This window comes from Phaenicophaeus curvirostris, chromosome 10 (assembly GCF_032191515.1).
Source record: "Phaenicophaeus curvirostris isolate KB17595 chromosome 10, BPBGC_Pcur_1.0, whole genome shotgun sequence".
Taxonomy (NCBI): Eukaryota; Metazoa; Chordata; class Aves; order Cuculiformes; family Cuculidae; genus Phaenicophaeus; species Phaenicophaeus curvirostris.
Window position 1 is genome coordinate 16,916,121 of NC_091401.1, and position 18,683 is coordinate 16,934,803.

Sequence of the window (18,683 nt, forward strand, 5' to 3'; positions counted from 1 at the left end):
ACTCCTCCTTGGAGTCTTTCGGTCCCAGATACAGCCTGAGCCACTCATCTCTGGTAGAAGTTACGAAGGGCAGTCTGCAAAGATTACAATTTTGTTTTTTAAGATCAAAGGTGGTAAAGGTCCAAGCTTCCTCACGCCCAAGGAGCAAAATTGCCTTGCTGAGATAAACTCCTAAGAAATTAGAGGAAAAAAAGGGATGGATTTGTGCTCAGACAAGAAATGAGGGCTAAAACATTTCTGTTGTTGCTTCCTGACTGAAGCATTAGGGAAAATATTTCAAGAGTGTTATATAATATTCAGCTTTATTTATGCAAATTTACAAAAATCCCATTCAGTCAACATCTCTATGTCAGTTTACAAATTAAAAATCTAATCTTCAGTGCCTGATTTCACAGCTATTGGCCACATCATGAGGTTGAACACCTCTGCAAATCAGTCAATGAACATCGCGTATCAGGCTTGCAAGATCAATGGACATTGAAAAACCCCTTTGTTATTCAACTCTGATAACGTGGAGATAACACTCCACTAGATGATAGGAATTGAGGACTGTATGTTTGTGAAATAATATGTAGTGCTGGTGCCTTCATTACTGACAGCTTGGGCTATGCACGTCATTGCTGTGATCCAGTGCAGCCTTTCTTCTGGTAGGTTTATCCTTTACAGATTTGTCTAAAAAACCCACCAAACCTTGTGGACAGAGAGTATTTCTATAATACTGGATCAATAATTCTCCACTGGTCTTGAAGTGGCATATACAAATACAGTTTTTGGAAGTCTCCTTCAAAGAAGTTAAAGAATGTATGTTGCTGACTACATTTTTGTAGATGTCCATAGGTCATACCTTCCATAGGTCCTCATGGAAGCAGTGTGGAACTCATGCTGATCAGTGATCCCTACATGCATATAGTTCTGTTTTAAAAAAGAAATTTAAAAGCCCTTACATTTTAGATGAACCACTGGTTCTGTTTAAAGTTCAGAATTTAATGTTTTGAGGTAATTCATAGGCCCAGCAGATCTATGTACATATAGCTTAAAATGTTTATGTAATTAAATTAAAAGGATAAGATGACCTTACCATGCCTTCTTAATTTTTTGGAACGCTTTATCCAGCTTTACAGTTCTGGCCTCAAGTTTTGACTTAACAACAGGCTCCTTTATAGCTGTCAAGTTTTGTGTTATTCAATGTAGTGTATTTCTGGCCAGCAATAGTATGTCTATCTTTGAACTACCAAGGAAATTTATGTCACGCAGCATGATCCCAAGCCATTTTTCTTGTGATCCCTGAGCAGTCCAACCTTTTGTTTCAACATCTTTGATCAAATAGCTTTTTTCTCTGCTCACTCTTTCCATCTGCTAGGAACCAGCATCAAGAAGACAATCTCCTCACCCTCTCTGGTCAGGAGGAATAAATACACGTTTAAAAATCCTGGATCAGTCTGCCTTGCTTTACCACACGAGATACTACTAGCTGGACAACTCCCTATCCACAAAACTCAACAAACACATAATTAAGTCTACATATCAGACCTAAGCTTCTAACATCTCATTCAAAGTACACTGTAAACCAAGTAACAAAACCTCAAAATAAATATAATGAATCTAAAGGAATGCCTATGCTTTTTTTTTTGTTTCCAAAACTCTTCTGAGTCCAAATCTATGACTGAATTATCCAAAGTCTTACTTTTAAAAGCAAGTCAGTGAATAGTTTTCCTTTTACTGTTTCAGATACAAAGTTACCTCTAAAAAAATAAGTAAAATCATAGCACTTAAAAAAATAAAAGTCACGCATGTAGGGTTTTTTTCCCTTGGAAAAGGGGAATTAAACTATTAAAGGACACCTTGTTAAGTAATTATATAGCAACATCCCTGTGCAATTAAATAGCCATCAGTCCCTGCAGCTGAGAAATTTCAGGTAATTATTCAAAGATAATTTAATAGGAGAATTACTGTATTCAAGAAAGCATTAGCTAGTAATCTACCTTAATTAAAGCAGCCAATTAATTTCAGCACCTTGATAATAGTTGCCTTTTGCAAAACTATCCTCCCATATACACACACAAATCCTAAATTTCAAAATAATGATATAAAAAGTGAATTTGGTGCATTTTAGCATCCATAAGTAACAATTCACTCCCATAGAACTTAGAATGCTTTTATTATAAATTATGTTATCAGTATGTACCATTTTTACTGCTTTCGTGTTCAACTTCAGTTTTATTATGGCTACATATGTACCACGTGTTTGTAAGGTTAGTTAGAACAATGAGAGTTATGGAGAAAATCTGTATAAAAAGAATAAATATTTCTCTGTTCCTACCAAAGCAGAACACAAAAAGCCACATAATAACTGAAAAAGTGTCTCAGTATGTCTATACATCTTCAGGGAATTATGGGACTCTCACAGTATACTGGTTGGCTGTGCTACTGTACATACTTTGGAGAGAGGAGTCATTAATCACACACACAGTTGCAAACAGCGTTCAGTGTAACAGATTTTGAGCAGAAATAAAAACCTGCATGTGCCACACAGCAGTTAGTTACATAGCAAAATATTCCTCAAAGTTAGCACACACTGGAAGTTCTTCACTACAACAGCGAATGTCAACAACTTTTACATCTTGCAACTTCATACCTGAGAGTTTGGTTTCCTTGAACTGAGATAGTGACAAAAATACTGGACACTAGGAGGGGACATGGATAACTTTCAGAAAGACACAAATGACATCCAACAGTTACACAGATTTAGCGGTTGCTGAGGTCCGAGATTCCTCACACTTCTTTAAAAATCAAAATAAGTAACAATCAAGAAATGCTTCCTTTTTAAAAAATATCCTGTCATGCAGATGTTCAGTCATTTAATTACCATTTTCTGCCTCAACCAGAGCTGTATTATGCTTTCTTTCATTTCCTATTTAATTTGCCTTTAAATAGACAATAAATGATGGTTGTAAATAAAAGAATATCTATGTGATTCGGATTTTCATATATTCCTTGTATGTACTGGGTGTTCTCTTCCCTCCCCCTTAAACCACAGCAGTATGTTGATGGTAGACTGAATAAGTGTCCTTTTATCTAAGCCTTGAAAATATGCATAAACAAACACAAAACCCAATCCAGGCAAGACTGAATCCTGATTCATTTAAGAAAAATACAGAACTGTGTAGATACTCAGTGAATTTATCCACACACTTTCATGGGATGAAACAAAAGCAGATGTAAAAACTGCCAAACTCAAGATTTGGAATAATCTTAATATCTCTGAGCTATTGATCACTAACAGAAATCTTTGATAAACATATAGAGTAGGAGTTTTGTTGAAACGAATCCATACTGTGATTTGTGCTGGTACTTGCTAAATAGCTGAAAATCACATAAAATCTTTTTGACTGAGGCCCCTGCCCGGAGTCTTTGTTTTGTTTCAGTTTTTATGTCAACAGGTTTCCAATGTGTCCCTTACTATCTCACCAGTGGTGAACAAACTTCCATTTAATCTAAGAGTATTCAGCATTATCTGATCTATTAGCACTGTCCCAGAATTTAGAGATATATTCAAGATTTCCTTGCCCATTGTGCAACTCTTTTAAGCCCATCATAAATCCTAATATTTTTATATGAAATAATATTTACAAAAAAATTAACTGAGCTGTTTTAAATGGCACCAAAATGTCTTCAAACTCAGATTTGAATGTGTTTAATATATCCCTAAACTTTTAGTTGTAATAATCTGATTTCAGGTTTTTGTTATCTCTGAGTATCCTTTTTCTTTAAGGCAATAGAGAAAGAAAAAAAAAAACCACCCAAACTGCAAACAGATCCATTATATGTCTCTATCTCAAAATCTGTGTATCACTCTTCCACACTGATATTCAACAAGGTACTTCAGCACATATCTGTCTTAAATCACATTGATTAAAATGGGATTAATCATATATCTGAAGCCAGACTCATCCTTAAGTATCTTGCTTTATAAGAAAACAAAGATAGGTATTTCACTGACCAGTGATTTTCTCACCTCCTCATCTATTGACGGATAGAAGAGCATGTATTAGACAGTATTGGTGCAGGCTCTTAAGCCTTTGCAGGTGGGTTGTGATCCCTGTGATGGAAAAATCTAATTTTTCTTCACTGTTGTGAAGAGGGATGAGAAAGAATACAGCACCACAGAGATTAGGCAAGAGCCCTAAAAGGCTCCTGATGCTGTCTGTAGTAGTGATGAGCTGAACAGCAGGTATTTGGGGACTCCTGCTCCCCTTTTTCTTTCTTATACAGCATACAACTATATTTCATACCAAGCTGAACAAATAAACAAAAACCTACTATATAGTATTAGAATCAGAACTTATCAGGAAGCTGCATTGTAAATTATACAACCAGAATAAGTAATTTGCAACATTTACCATTGAGAGCTACAATTCTCTTGGCATCCAGAGTTAAATTATATGTGTATTAATCCCCCAATCACGAATTTACTCTCTGAACAATATAATCCAAGTGATTAGAGAAAGTAGAGATTCATCCAAAATAACCACAAATACCTAAAGGATTTAATTTGCTCCATCACAGTGCCACTTGCTGTTCTAATTATCATTTCATCTGGAGTTACCTGTAATTTTCTTTCAGTGTCAAAAAAATTGTACATTTTGTTTTCTTAACATTTAGTAGGAGTCTGTTATTATTCAGTCATTTTTCAAAATTTAGAAAATTGTTCTAGGGATTTAGTACACGATTTATTAATGGATCATCCGTACCAGCATTATCTGCATAAAACCGTCAGTAATTGATTAATAAAATATTAAATAATTTCATTGTTAACAGCCCCCCCCAAGAAGCTTCATCATCATCAGTCAACAGGCCAAGTTCACAGACTCAATTAAGCACTCTGATAAAATGGAATCACTGGGATTGTCCTAGGACTGTATATTATTTTACTACCTGTTTTGCATAAGGAAAGAAAGATCAGCTGATCCATGCATACACTGAGGTTTGTGACTGTTTGTGTTAAGCAAATTTTGGTTTGGCTTAGGATTCAACACTTGGCATCCATATTCTGCAATTGCTTTTAGAAGGCAAGCAAAAAGGCACATTCACCTTAATATGACAGAAAACAAAGATGAAAATTTTAATCAAATTAAGAACAGTAGTACCAAACATCACTCTGGTTTTCAAGTAAAAACAACTCTTCTTAGAGCTACAGGCTGAAAGACTGAGACGCATCCTCCAAAATGTCCCATCTTTCCCCTAAAACTCCAACAGGAAACTTTCTTCTTCCTTCAATCTGGAAAGACTGGCGAAAGGGGAGATCAGTGGTTCACAACAGAGAGCATGTGCCCTCATCACGTAGCAGCATGTCCCAGGTCCTTCTGCAAAAGTAGCATTTTCAGCAGCAAGCACTTAGAATAGTACCCATTTGAAGCCACAATTGTGCATTCACATCCAAACCACCAATATCATCTACCGTTTCACATCACCAGTATGCAAATCCCTGTATGTTGGATTTCTGCTACAGTGAAGATTCAGTGCTTGGCACAAATGAGTTGACTAAGATCAACCACAGGACAAAGCCCAACAGACAAAGGACTAACATCCTTGATGCAAAAGAATGAAGAAGGAAGGGCTTAAAAAAAACCAGCAGCCCTGCAAGAGGAAATGGCAAGTATTGGGTTTGACCCACATTTTCTGTTGAGTCAGATAAAAGGTTCATCTAACTCTGTATCCTCTCAGATGATAACCAGAAGGCTGAGGTATCCTTTATAAAAGCAGGACCGACCTGCATTGTTGTTTCTCCCAAAACCTTTCAGCAATCTCCCACTTGAGATCTCCTCACTCTCTAACACGAATGAGTATTCCCCACACTGATGTCTAGGAATATGGAAAAAAAAAAAAAAGGCAGGAAGCATAAAGAAAACATCAAAATAGCAAAAAGTAATTGTTCAGTGAGTACAATGTAAGGAACAGTGTGAAAGCACAGCAAAAAGAAAATTACTTGCAGAAATCATTCACAGAATTGTTTCAATAGATTTAAGAAACTCATAGGCTGCTTGCAATTAAAGGTGCATATAAAAAAGTGATAATTTAATTAATAACTTAGCTACTATAGACACTTTCATTGCTGAAAAAGTTGAAATTGGCTCTAAAATGTTTTCCAAATTGTAATTTGAAGAGCTAAGTATGTTTATGATTAGAAAACAGCCTTCCATAACAACTAAGTGAGGAAAAAAAATGTAACCAAAAGAATAAAGTCCATAAAAACAGGTATTGTCTTAAACTGTAAGTCTTCATCGCAGCAGTTTATATGTGATCATGAACCCTTTTGCCTTGAGTGCCTTGTACCCCCCTCTTTTGAAAAAAAAAATAAATCTAAACTTCTTTTTCAGCAAATAAAATTATTACAAGACATATAAGATGAGTAAAGAAGAACCACTTTAGGTAAAAAGTGGTTAATTACAGAGACTTTCTCAACTGTGCATCGGGAAAAGAAGTTCTGTTTAAATTTCTCACTGAAGCAGGGGGTGCAAGTAGCCCACCAGCACTAAGACTGTGACTGGGAGATGCTTCCCTGCTAACTCTATTGAAGACAGTGTCACTTAAATTCTACAAAGGGAATATATATGTTTTTAAAGCTCTTACCTGAACACTGATTCATCTTAGAAGGATAGAGTGATTTTATTGCAACAGCAGTTGTGAATCTAAGCACTGCTGAACACAAAACAAACATCTCTGCCTCCCTGCTGTCAGTCAGGCACACTGAGCTGGGTAGCATAAACACTCTCAACACAGGAAACAAATTTTTGTACGCTTATGTTATTTTCGTGCACTTATGTCATTATTGTCACTATAAAACATTAGTCACACAATAAGAAAATCAACTCCACCACATTCAGTAACCACAAAATTCTAAAATGAGTAAATTCAACTTGAAACAATAGCTCTAGGAAAAATAATTTTCTCTTGTGATTAGTTGACAACTATCTTAATCTATTACAAAATAAATAATATCTTATGGCAAAACAGATATGGGACATCATCCCGTTTATAAGCTACTGTCGCTGTGGATCTTGGAATGCTGTTTTTAAGAAATGTCAGACAGAAACGAACAACAGAAAATGCTTTGCCAAGTTATCAAAAACACTTACATTAAAAAAGCCCTATAAAATGTAATCCTGACATCAGTAGGTTACAACTTTGCATGCCCCCAGGGTACTAAAATAATACTCTTTAGAACAGCAGGTGGACTATTTTAGACTTCAGCTTTCTAGTTCTAACAAGGCTTTTAAATTATTTTTTTTTCTAGGAATTAAGGATGCTAATCACAATCTCCAAATGTGCATTGCTGGGTTGTAAAAATATCAGACCACAAATTGACATGGCAGCAATATATTATGCTGCCATGAAAGAGTCTTAAATAGGAGGAAAACTTGAGATTCCAGGTCTGCCATCACAAAGGTCAACATAATTGACCACATACAGCAAAATCAACCCCCATGTCTTACCCTAGCCAAGCTGACTGCTGAGGAAAACCTGTCTTCCTACTGGGATAAATAAAGTCTAAAGTAGGAGGAGCAGGAGGTTTGGAAATTTTAAATGTAAAAAATGTAAGGAACTTTAAAGATGCCATCAAAATTTATCTTTAAAGATATCTTGTGATGAGTTAATGCTATTTCGTCTTAATTTTTTTATAAAAGTATGAATTATTCCAAATGTTTGATGAGATTAAGTTTTTCAGCATTGATGGCTAAATTTTGATGCATTAGTAAGTAAAATATTTAATAATATTACTATACATTTCAGTAAATATTTATTTTCCTCTTTAAATATATACTCTCTATATTAATAATACAGAGATCAAATGTATTTAAATAATCCTTATCCATACATCAGTTGTTAGCTACATGTGTTGATTCCATGTAGCTTACGTAGGGTGCTGCATATGTCGTGGCTAACTTCTTTTGCATTCTTCTTTCATCAGGATTCTTCCAATTCTTTTACACCAGGATCTCAGTTTAAAATTAGCTTTGTTAATTTTAAAATTTTGACATCCCATCCTTATTCAGGGTCTTCATAAGAGAAATCAGCTTTATTTTGAGATTATTTGTGGCAATGACTTAATATGGTCTCGTGTAATTCCAAGAAAACAGACCTCATGAACCAACAAATTCCTTACAATTCTGTACTGCTCAAGTTCTTAATTATTCTTTCTAATGTAGCGAGCAGTAGAGATTAGTAAAAAAAAGGGTTTTAAACTCTTCATTATTTCTAGATTTATAAAACAAAGGTCAAACTAAAACATATGCGAAGAGCAAAAAGAAAAATGCAGTGTAAAATGCTTTCCTATCAGACAAATTTCAGCAAAATAAAAATTTCACTTAATTTACTTTTTAGTGCATTCCAGGGACATTCTCCCTGCTGCACCACCAGCCCCCACCAAAAAAAAAAAAAACAACAAACCAAATCCCAAAATCAACAAGCCCCAAAGCAAGTAGCAAGGAGAGGAAGTAAAATTCTGAAAACTAAGAGAGGAGAAAAAATGAATGAGACTAAAAGGGACCTAAAGTTTCAGCAGCTTCATTAGGTGGCTAAAAACTTGTCCAAATGAAAAATATGTACTTACAGTACACACACACACACACGCAATCAACCACACCAAAAAACACCCAACAAAACAAAGCCCCTATAAAAAGGGTTTTCTGCAAAGCTAAAAGCTTACAAGCCAAATAACACTATTTTACTAAAGAAGCAGCTTAAATTCCAGAAACCCCAATAAGCAACAAAGTTACTTGTGTAGGATGACTGGGGATTACATACAGGTAAAATATACTGATTGGCAAAGAGCAGATCATGCCAGTCAGGCTTAAATTGTCTCCAAAGTGATCACCAAATCCATTTCTGATGAAAGCACATATATATTATGTCAAAATCTTAAGAAAGTTACTGGAGGGATGAGAGAATTCTTCGAATTCTACAAAGGAATCCTTACAAATATTCACAGTGTTGGCAGTACTACTGATGTACATTAACCGTAAATGTAATGCAGCTAAAAGCATAGCTGTAATATCAGCTTCCTGGTGAACTGCTTCAATGAGGGTAACAAAGTAAGGAGAGCACTAAAATGTCTATAGAAGAGATATTTGCTGATTGACTACTGTGTTAAAATCAATTCTTTAAAAATGGATTGAACAATTAGACTCTTTGCTAGAGGGAAACAAACCAGGAAGTTATTAAAGGATCTATACATGCATACACATACACATATACACATTCTCTTCATATACATTTGTATACACCCATCCTAATACAAAATTACATCTTTTACGCAAAAATACAATAATCATCCTTCTGAGGAACATTCTGTCAACTAACTGAGTCACATGCTGCATAGTTATATTGTACAATATCCCAAGCCAGCTACTTCTGTTACCAAGTGAAACAAAGGCTCATGCTGACTGTATATATTAAATGACAGCTCACTGACGAATAGACAACTGTATTAATAAAGAGATTAATTTGTATAATAAATTCATGTGCTTGTAGCAATTTCAGTTCTCACTTGTTTGGTGTCCTAAGCAGTGTACGCAAACTGGAAGACTGATGGGATTAAGCATAGTATCACCAAGAAAGTCATCCCTAGTCCTTCAAGAATCCTTCCTGCAGAGTTCCCAAGAAGCATGTTTTGCTGCAGCTCTGGAACAATATGTGGTCATGCACAAACTCTCTCAGGCTGCAAAGGACTAGTCTCTTACCTTGTTTGATAAGGACCGAAGCACATACAGCTCTGTTACCTCAATTATCATGGCTCAACTTGGCCATGCATGAGTTTACTAAATAATAATAGGACTATTTATGCTTTCAGAGTATTACCACTTCAACACATCAATGCACTTTAGCACATGCCTGGCTTTAATAAGTGAGAAAGCAACTCTACTGTATTCAAGAAGGGTATTTCCATGTTTTAAGTTAGGCATACACTTAACTTGTACAGTGGTACTTTTTCACCAAATATAGCGTAAAGATTAAAATCAATTTTTTATTTCTATTTTCCTTTCAAAATCCTGTGACAAATCCTTTGACAGTGACTACACGCTTCCAGTCTGTGAATTTCAGTACAAGACTGATATTTGCAGCTTTTCACTCAGGGCAGCCCATAAGATAACTTAGATATTCTTCAAACGGATTTACAGAAACATAGTACAAAACTATCACTGCTCTTTAACACATAATACACGTATATATGTGGTATGCTACAACGTATTGTATAAAATATAGCCAAAATACCCGAAGTATAAGCCAGTAGGAAAGACAACTGCTGGGCTGTACTTAACTTACTTCTTTCTCACTGGGCGTTAGACTTGTTTCACTACCAGTTAATTGAAGGTAAGCATTTAGGGTATAATGAGATTGTGTTCTCTTGCTGTTGCAGTTTAACCCTAGCTAGCAACTAAGCACCACACAGCCACTCACTCAATTACTCCTCCTTCCCTGGTGGGATTGGGCAGAGAATTGGAAGGCTAAAAGTGAGAAAACTTGTGGGTTGAGATAAAAACAGTTTAAAAAGAGAAACAACAACAATAATAATTTGTAAGCCAAAGAGGGGTGGGGTGTGTAAAGAGGAGAGAGAGAAACATAAAACCACAAACAGAAGTGTGATACAAATGAAACAATTGCTCAGCACTGACTGACTGATGCCCAGCCATGCCCTGAGCAGCAGCCCCCTCCACACTAGCTTTATTGCTAAGCACAACATCATATGGTATTGAATATCCCTTTGGTCAGTTGAGGTCAGCTGTGCCAACTGTGTCCCCTCGCAGCTATTTGTACGCCTCCAAGCTACTCTCTGGCATGGTGGTGTGAGAACCTAAAAAATGCTTTGACATGTAAGTCCTGCTCAGCAAGACCAAAAATGTCTCTATTATAAACACTATTTTCAGCACAAATCCAAAAGCTAAGTACTACAAAGAAAATCAATTCTATCCCAGCCAAAACCATCACCCTTGTCAAATGCAGTCTGCAAGTTAGAAATCAGTTACAAGTTCCAAGTCCAATGATGAAAGGTTCACTAATTCTTATCAAATACATCTCGTGATTTTTCTATGGATTCTTCATGGGACTACAGATATTAGTTAGAAAAAAAGAACCGTGCAGTGACAAAACTCATAACAAGCATCAAATGCCTTTGACATAACAAACTGGTACAAAAGAATAACAGATGACTAAGAACGTTGACTATCAAACTCAACCTTACCATTTTAAAAACATGTTCTGTGACTTCCTTAGAACAGAGGCTGGATATCTGTAACTTGTCGGAAAAAAAATTTGAAACAAAACAGTGAAAACTAGTTCTGCATTTTCTTCCGAGTCATCTTCGGTCACATAAGCAGAATTTGCTTGACCAAGGCCAAAATTCTTGCTGTCTATTATTTGTCTCAATGGCAATAAGAGATCCAGCTATACCACACAATGAATATTTGAGAAACAAATTTCTTCTTAAAACCGCTATGTCTGAGTAAACAAAGACAAAACTCATACTTGCTTTGATTGCTTACAGCTTAACATGAAAAGAATGTTTAATTCTACTCAACATACAGGTTCATCTTGGAAATACGACTTTGGCATCTATCGGCAAGATTAAAAAAAACCAAACAACAAAACCAAACAAAATTTACAGATCCAGTTGTACTGCAAATATTCTAACCTTGACATTGCACAGGCCACCAGATCCCAGGTTCATCAACACAACCCCTTCAAGTTTCATGTTCAATGACTTTGAAATCCAAGACAAATACTGATACTCTTCTTAGAACCTAGCAAGGCAGCAGACATGCAAATAACCATTGTGAGGGAAAATCCATGAACGATCTCTCCAGAAGATGAAGAGAGAAGGATCATATTACGCAGCTGGATATGAAATGCTGTCAATAGTGACAACATCTATGAATACCAGTAGTAGATCTCTAACCCAGTTCTGCCTTAGACAGACACATGATGAACAACAAAACATCATAAGGAGCTTATTTTCTCCCACAGCACAATCAAGTAGGGGCAGAGAAAGATCTCTGATAAGTTAAAATCTTGCATTAATTATGAAAAAGATTGGTCACTTGATGTAAGAACACGGTCAGTTCTCCAGCCCTGATGGTACAACACAGCTGCCTGCGGGGAAATACAGTGAGATATAAGATGTCATGTAAACAGGCAATGAGGGACTTTTAGCATGTTGTTCAAGGCTTACTTTAACCACAGCACTCCTGTAGGCATAAAATTCCTGAACCAGCCATCCATATGGCAACTCCCTTTCTACATACCTTTGGTGAATTATCTGTTTGCAAAAACCTCGCCTATGTCAAATAGGTTAAAGGAAACACATGGCACAGAAAGCCCACAAAAAGTAGGGAGGATGAAGAAACAAGGAAAGCAATGGAATAAAAACATGATCTCCACACATCTTATATGCTTAAGAAATAAAGTCTTTTCTAAATTACATGCCAACTTGTTTCCATTTTCATATTCTTTTCTGGGGTTTTTTTTGGAAGCTACAGAAAATGAGCATAAGAGACAAAAAAGTACTTCGCCCTGCAGGAATACAAAAATTGTAAAAGCACAGGCAGCACTACAGAGGAGCAGTGCCATTCACTCACAAAGAATTTTGTGCATGTAGATGGCTGATTAATTGCTGGCCTGCCTAGACGAAGCTGCAACGAGCCAGATACTGTCAGCATGCCATCTGTTACCATGGAAATGCACAATGTTCCTGTTTCTGACAAACCCTTGAATACTGGATAGATTGTGCCATATGTAAATAAGGCAAATTAGTTTTCCTATATCTTGCAGACAAGGTTAGACTAAAAGAAAATCTATCTGTTTAAACATAGTGTAACCTCCAAGGTGGGAACTGGGTAAACCTTCCTTCTTTTTTCATAAAAATCTAATTTGATTTGTTGTTAGAACTGAAACAGTATGGACTAACATTAAGCATCATAGAATTAAATCCTAAACAGCAATGTTTACAACAGCAGTACTTAAAAATATGTATATTCTGTATGCATACTACATATTGCGATTATTTTATTTTTATTTTCAATATTTTTTTCTTTTTCCTCAGTTGTGGCAATGTTATTGAAACAATATACAGAAATAAACAGGGAACTTCCTCATTTGCACAGGGATATTCAGTGTTGTTTGGATCATTTAACCAGAATTCTGTTGTTTCTTTTTTAAGAGATACTATAGATTTTAAACATGGAAAAATTTACTTACCCACTTGAATAGCATTACACTGAATAGCTGAAACACGTTAGCTTAGCTCCACTGAGGTCAGAGAAGCTGTAGTAGCTTGCACATGCTAAGGATCTAGCATTAAGAGTTTTACAAGCTATATCTTCACTAGTTACTCCAAAAATTGTATTATCATAGCCTGAAAAATAAGACTAAGGGATTTAGCTCTTAAGATATTTGTTAATTTCTTGATTTTACAACTGTACATTAAATTAAATCCAGGAAGATATGTGTTCACCATACACATTGAGAACACAGCACATCCTATTTTGGGTGGCTGTGGGCAGTAGAACTTATTGTAATGAGACAGATTCTCTTTGAACATGACCACTGTGAAGCACACCTGAAGCAATATGGCTTTATACCAAGACACATCTATTCCCAGAAGTATCAGGTTAGTATAATACCCTGAAGCAGAAAGCTAGTGGAATTAATACCACACATTCTCCCTCTTGCCAGGTAACAGTGTAAAGTGAGTTTACAAAAAGGAGCGTATCCACAACACCCCTCTCCCCACAGGACAGTTATACCCTGGGATAGACTGGAGCCCCTCTGAACCATGAAAAAGTTGCACGTTAAAGATGTTTTAAGACAAGCAGGCAGCAGTTGTCAGACTGTGGTGGTGTCATGAAGTGCCTTAAGGTAGTTTTCTGTTTTCAATACACATATTTATGGGGCAATATGACATTCCGATAGACTGTAGATGACACTGTCTAAATTAGGACATGAGAATGACATGGGTCCCACAGCTTCTAACTTGCTGCATTGTAAATGCAGGCTCTATGGGTTCTTAACCTGTACTCCTCATCCTTCCCACATCTCACCCCAAATTATTTTTGTGGTGTTCAGCACAGAGACTGATGTATGGTGTAAGGATAGCTGAGCAAAATTAACAGGCAGTTGTATATCAAGATCTCCCTGATGCGAGAATTAATCAGTAGCTCTAGTAACAATAAGGTTATCGTGTTCATGGTAAAAGCATTATGTATTTTAATTTATTCTTTATAGAGTCCTTTTGTTGATATGCAATTTTGCAATAATATGAAATATTATTTCTAAAACCCAAGCAACTACCTATCAATCTCCAAAAAAAATCTGTTCAAAACACAATAATCACCTTTTTCAACAAACACATGTGATTCTACACTGTTTCATAGGACCTTTGAATCCCTGTCAAGAACTTCACCAGAGCAACATTTGTTAAATCAAAGCAGAATCTACAAAACAGAGAACTTAACAAGTCCCATTTTTGCAGACTAAAATTAAGATTAATCACTTTTCACAATAGCATTTGTGGGATCCGTGCCAGTTGATTCTCTGGAATTGGCTTCTTCCTATAGCACCAAGTGCTGCAGTGCCTTGGATTTCTGCCCTTCTCCTCCTCATCCCCGGGTGTTTTGAATGCAAGAGCAAACATGGGATGTGACACTCATCAACTTAAATCATGCTGCCTACCCAAGTACAAGAATGAAATTAACAATTTGAAGAAGAGCAGATTGATAGGGAGTGTGAACACGCAGAATACATTTGGAAGAAGAAAAAAAAGTAGTTAGAGGCAAATAACTTCTATTCCTTCTTTGAATGGCTTCTAAGCAGTCTTACCTATGAAATAGTGTGAAAGCATTCCATGATAGTTTCTTATCTAAGCAAGCTGACAGTGGCATGCTACTTAATCAGTAATCAGGGCACTGCTTCCCCAAACTGAGCAGCTGAGCAATGCACTATGTATTATACTAATACTTTTTGACTATGAGAATGGAGTTCAAAACTCTGAGAAAAGCCTACAAGAATGAGTCTAGATCACACCATGACAGTCAACTTTGCCCTGAGGAATATGACCTGTTTCTGAGACACAAGAGAAATATTAGTTTATAGTTATCCTTTATATATAGTCCAAACAACTTCACGGTGATCTAATTATTATTTTCAAAACACATAAGAAAACTGTAGAGTATAACCAGCATACCTCTCATCAGTCAATTCTCACTCATCCTTCTGATGCTCAGTAGATCCTGCCCTGACCCAGAAAGTGGGTCCTTTCCAGAGGAGCTCATTTAATTCAAATTCAGGGAACAAAGCTTATTCCCCACCAACATCACTAGTTGCAGGAGGTTTGGATCTCACCTCTGACTACAGAAGTGGTCCTAGTAAGACAAGAGCATTTAAATTTTCAAATAGTTTCTTAGTAAGACTACATAAGACCATGAAAAACCAGAAGTAAATTTTCTCTCTTGTGAGTATAATATTTGCTCCTGGATATTCCCTGTGTATAAAGTGTGTGATTCAACCCCCTCACGTTGTTAGATTTGCACTTCTCTCTCTCTCTAATGTTTGGCAATGAATATCTAAAGATGATCAACGCTTTTTACGTGCAGATTTAAAAGAACATGTGAAGTTTCACCTCCTTTGACAAATCTAGAGTAAAACTCAAAATGAGTTAAAGTCTCCGAAATGTTCTCAGACATTGTCCCATGGAAGAACCAGAAAATGTTATGGAACAGATTCTTGTGTTGGTCTCACAGCACCAGTGGAAGATAAAGGCAACTTGCATCAAAGCCCAGGGTGATGCAATGCTCCACCAGTGTCCCCCGACGTTTGACAGCTTCCTCTAATAGTGGAATATTACTCCTCTAATAGCTTCCTCTAATATTTCAAGATGCCCACATCTCCCTTCTCTTGTAATAGATAACCTGTGTCTGTAGAAGGGACTGGTATGACAATCAGGGGCATTGAAGGGAATCCAAGCAGCATTTGTAGGACTTAACATGGACTTGTGCAAAATTTTAACATGGTTTCTGCACAGTGTGGTGAAGAGTAAAAGGAATAATTCTCATTTCAAGATACCTCTTCATTTTTTGTCATGTCTTAATACTGATCCCATGCACAATGCTGGCATACGGAGATTATTTTCGTAGCCTTGTTACAGAGAAAACACAGGAGACACCAGGCAAGTCTTGTTGCCAAAAGATAAGATAAATCAACAAAGTATTTGTTCTCAAGGACTCCAGTTTTCCCCAGCTGTTTATTCCAGGATGCATTTTCTATTCCATTTATCTTATTTCTCAGTCATTGGTTGGCCTTGTAATTCAAGGTGAGGAATTCCACTTTGGAGACTTCAATGCGTTGACTTTTTCATTATCTTCCAATTCTTTGCTAGGGATAAGTTCAGTTAATGATATACAATATTCCCATATTTATCTGCTAGTCTTTGTGCTCTTCCTGACGATTTCTACAAATCCATGAATGTAATCTAGCACATTTTTGTGCCAGATCAAGACAACTAAAATGAATACACAATTTACACACACACAAATACGTTTTTATTTCTGTGCCACTCTCTGGAAAGGACAGTGACGAGCATGTGGCAAACTGCTTGGATGGATCCGCATAGCCAGAATATCTACCCAACAGAATTAGGAATGCTCTGTCATTCTCTGGTGTAATCAGCTAAATGCAAGAGGAAGCAGAATGAGACATTATGAAAATGCTCAAGTGAAAAAATACATACAAGGCTGTAAAGATATATATACCTTCAACTCACCTTAACAATACTTTCAGTTTTGTATTTGCTGCATGATCTAAAATGTAGAGTCTAATATCCTAAAAATGCTTAAACAAAATCTAAATACTCATCCTCACTAAGTCATCATTGTAATTTTAATGTTAATAGTGATGTCAATTCATATCAGCTGAGAATTTAATACTTTAACACACCAAAGGCAGATATAACAACAACAAAAAAATTTGCAAGTTATTTTCAGTGGTAGATTAACAACATTAATAGAACTTTGCAAATCAGACTCTTACATTCATTACTCTGTCTGAATTATTCCCCACTGAAGCACTGTCACAAGGCCGCATACACATGCTCTCATAGCAACATATTCAAAGTTACATTTTATTTTGTGATCTTTTACTAAAAAGACTGAATACTTTAACAAATGAAGTGTCTGACAGTACCTGTAAACACTACTATTAACCAAACAGCTGTAAATATCCATAAATGCTACAAAATGTAGTTACCGCTGTTTCTATTTATTCAGGAAGTTTTCATTTTTAAGCCTCAGAAATAAATGTGTTCAATCAATACTGGAGGTCTAACAGGGAGAAAAAAACAAGAAAACTCCAAGGCACAGGTTTAAATGCATCTTTGTGTCTTTCTGCCTGGAACAGTAAATAATATTACCTCAAGCAACAGAGTGACATGCAACTTTGTCTCAATTTACTCAGGGTAAGATCCAAAACCATCTTACAGATTCTAATAAAATTATTTTTAATTCATCTGCCAATAAGAAGCAGGGAAAATTGTTATAATTTAAGTGAATTAAGCAGTCATTTCCTTAAAAAGTACTTTTACCTTTAGCTTACAGTACCTTATCATTGACAGTGGTATCTACAAGGCGCTTTTGATAATGGTCTAATGGAGTCCTGATACATCAAGTTGTATCACTGATTAGGTTTATCATATCTACCTGCTCAGTCAAGTAAAACAATATTTATTATGGAATAAATTTGCATTGGGACTCTAAATTTAATCCCAGCTCTGTTATTGACCTTCTGTATGATTTTGGTACATCCCCTCCTCTGTTTTCCTACTCTTTTACTTGACTGTCTGTTGAGAATACAAATTCTTCAGGGGCAGGGGCATCTCTTCTGTCTTTGTGCAATGGATAATATAATCAGGCTCAAATCACAGTTGAGATAGCTGTTTTTATTACAGAAGTACCGATAAGGACCACAATTTCTGCAGGTCTTTCAGGACTTTCAGCCCTTCCAGCATCTCTCTGTGCTTTGTAAGAGTAGCTGAAGTTGTGTTCTGCTTTTGATAGATTCTTCCTTCTTCCCTCCTCTCCAGCCTCTTTCAACAGGTCTATCGTTCTATTGGAACCAAGACTGAACACTGACAGATTGGCAGGGCGATTTAAGGCTGGAAGTGAAACATACACTCAAACAGATGAAAAGCTAAGTCAGTTCTATCGATAGCCGTGAACTCTCAGGGTGACTGCTTGTTGCAATAAACAGAGAGCACGTAGATTGTCTATGTAAATTCAAAACTTTAGAGATATATGCGTTTTGCATTCATTCTTTTCTACTTCAAGTTTTGGTATATTAGCATTGGTTAAAACATGACAGGTAAATACAAATACCTGTATGTTACAAGAATTACAAACAGTTCACTTTGAAAATATGAGAACAAGAATATGCACCGATAAATTAAAACAGCATTCCCCAAATACTTAGGTGTGGCATAGAGAGTTCCTTTCTAACTGACAGGATTCCTTGAAGATTTTATACGCTCTCATCGCACCTGTCTACTGTTACAGCAGCACTACCCACATCTTGAAATACTCAAATTACACAGCAAATGTGCAGCTAGAATGCCCAAATGAAAAACCCTCCAATCCGCATCACTA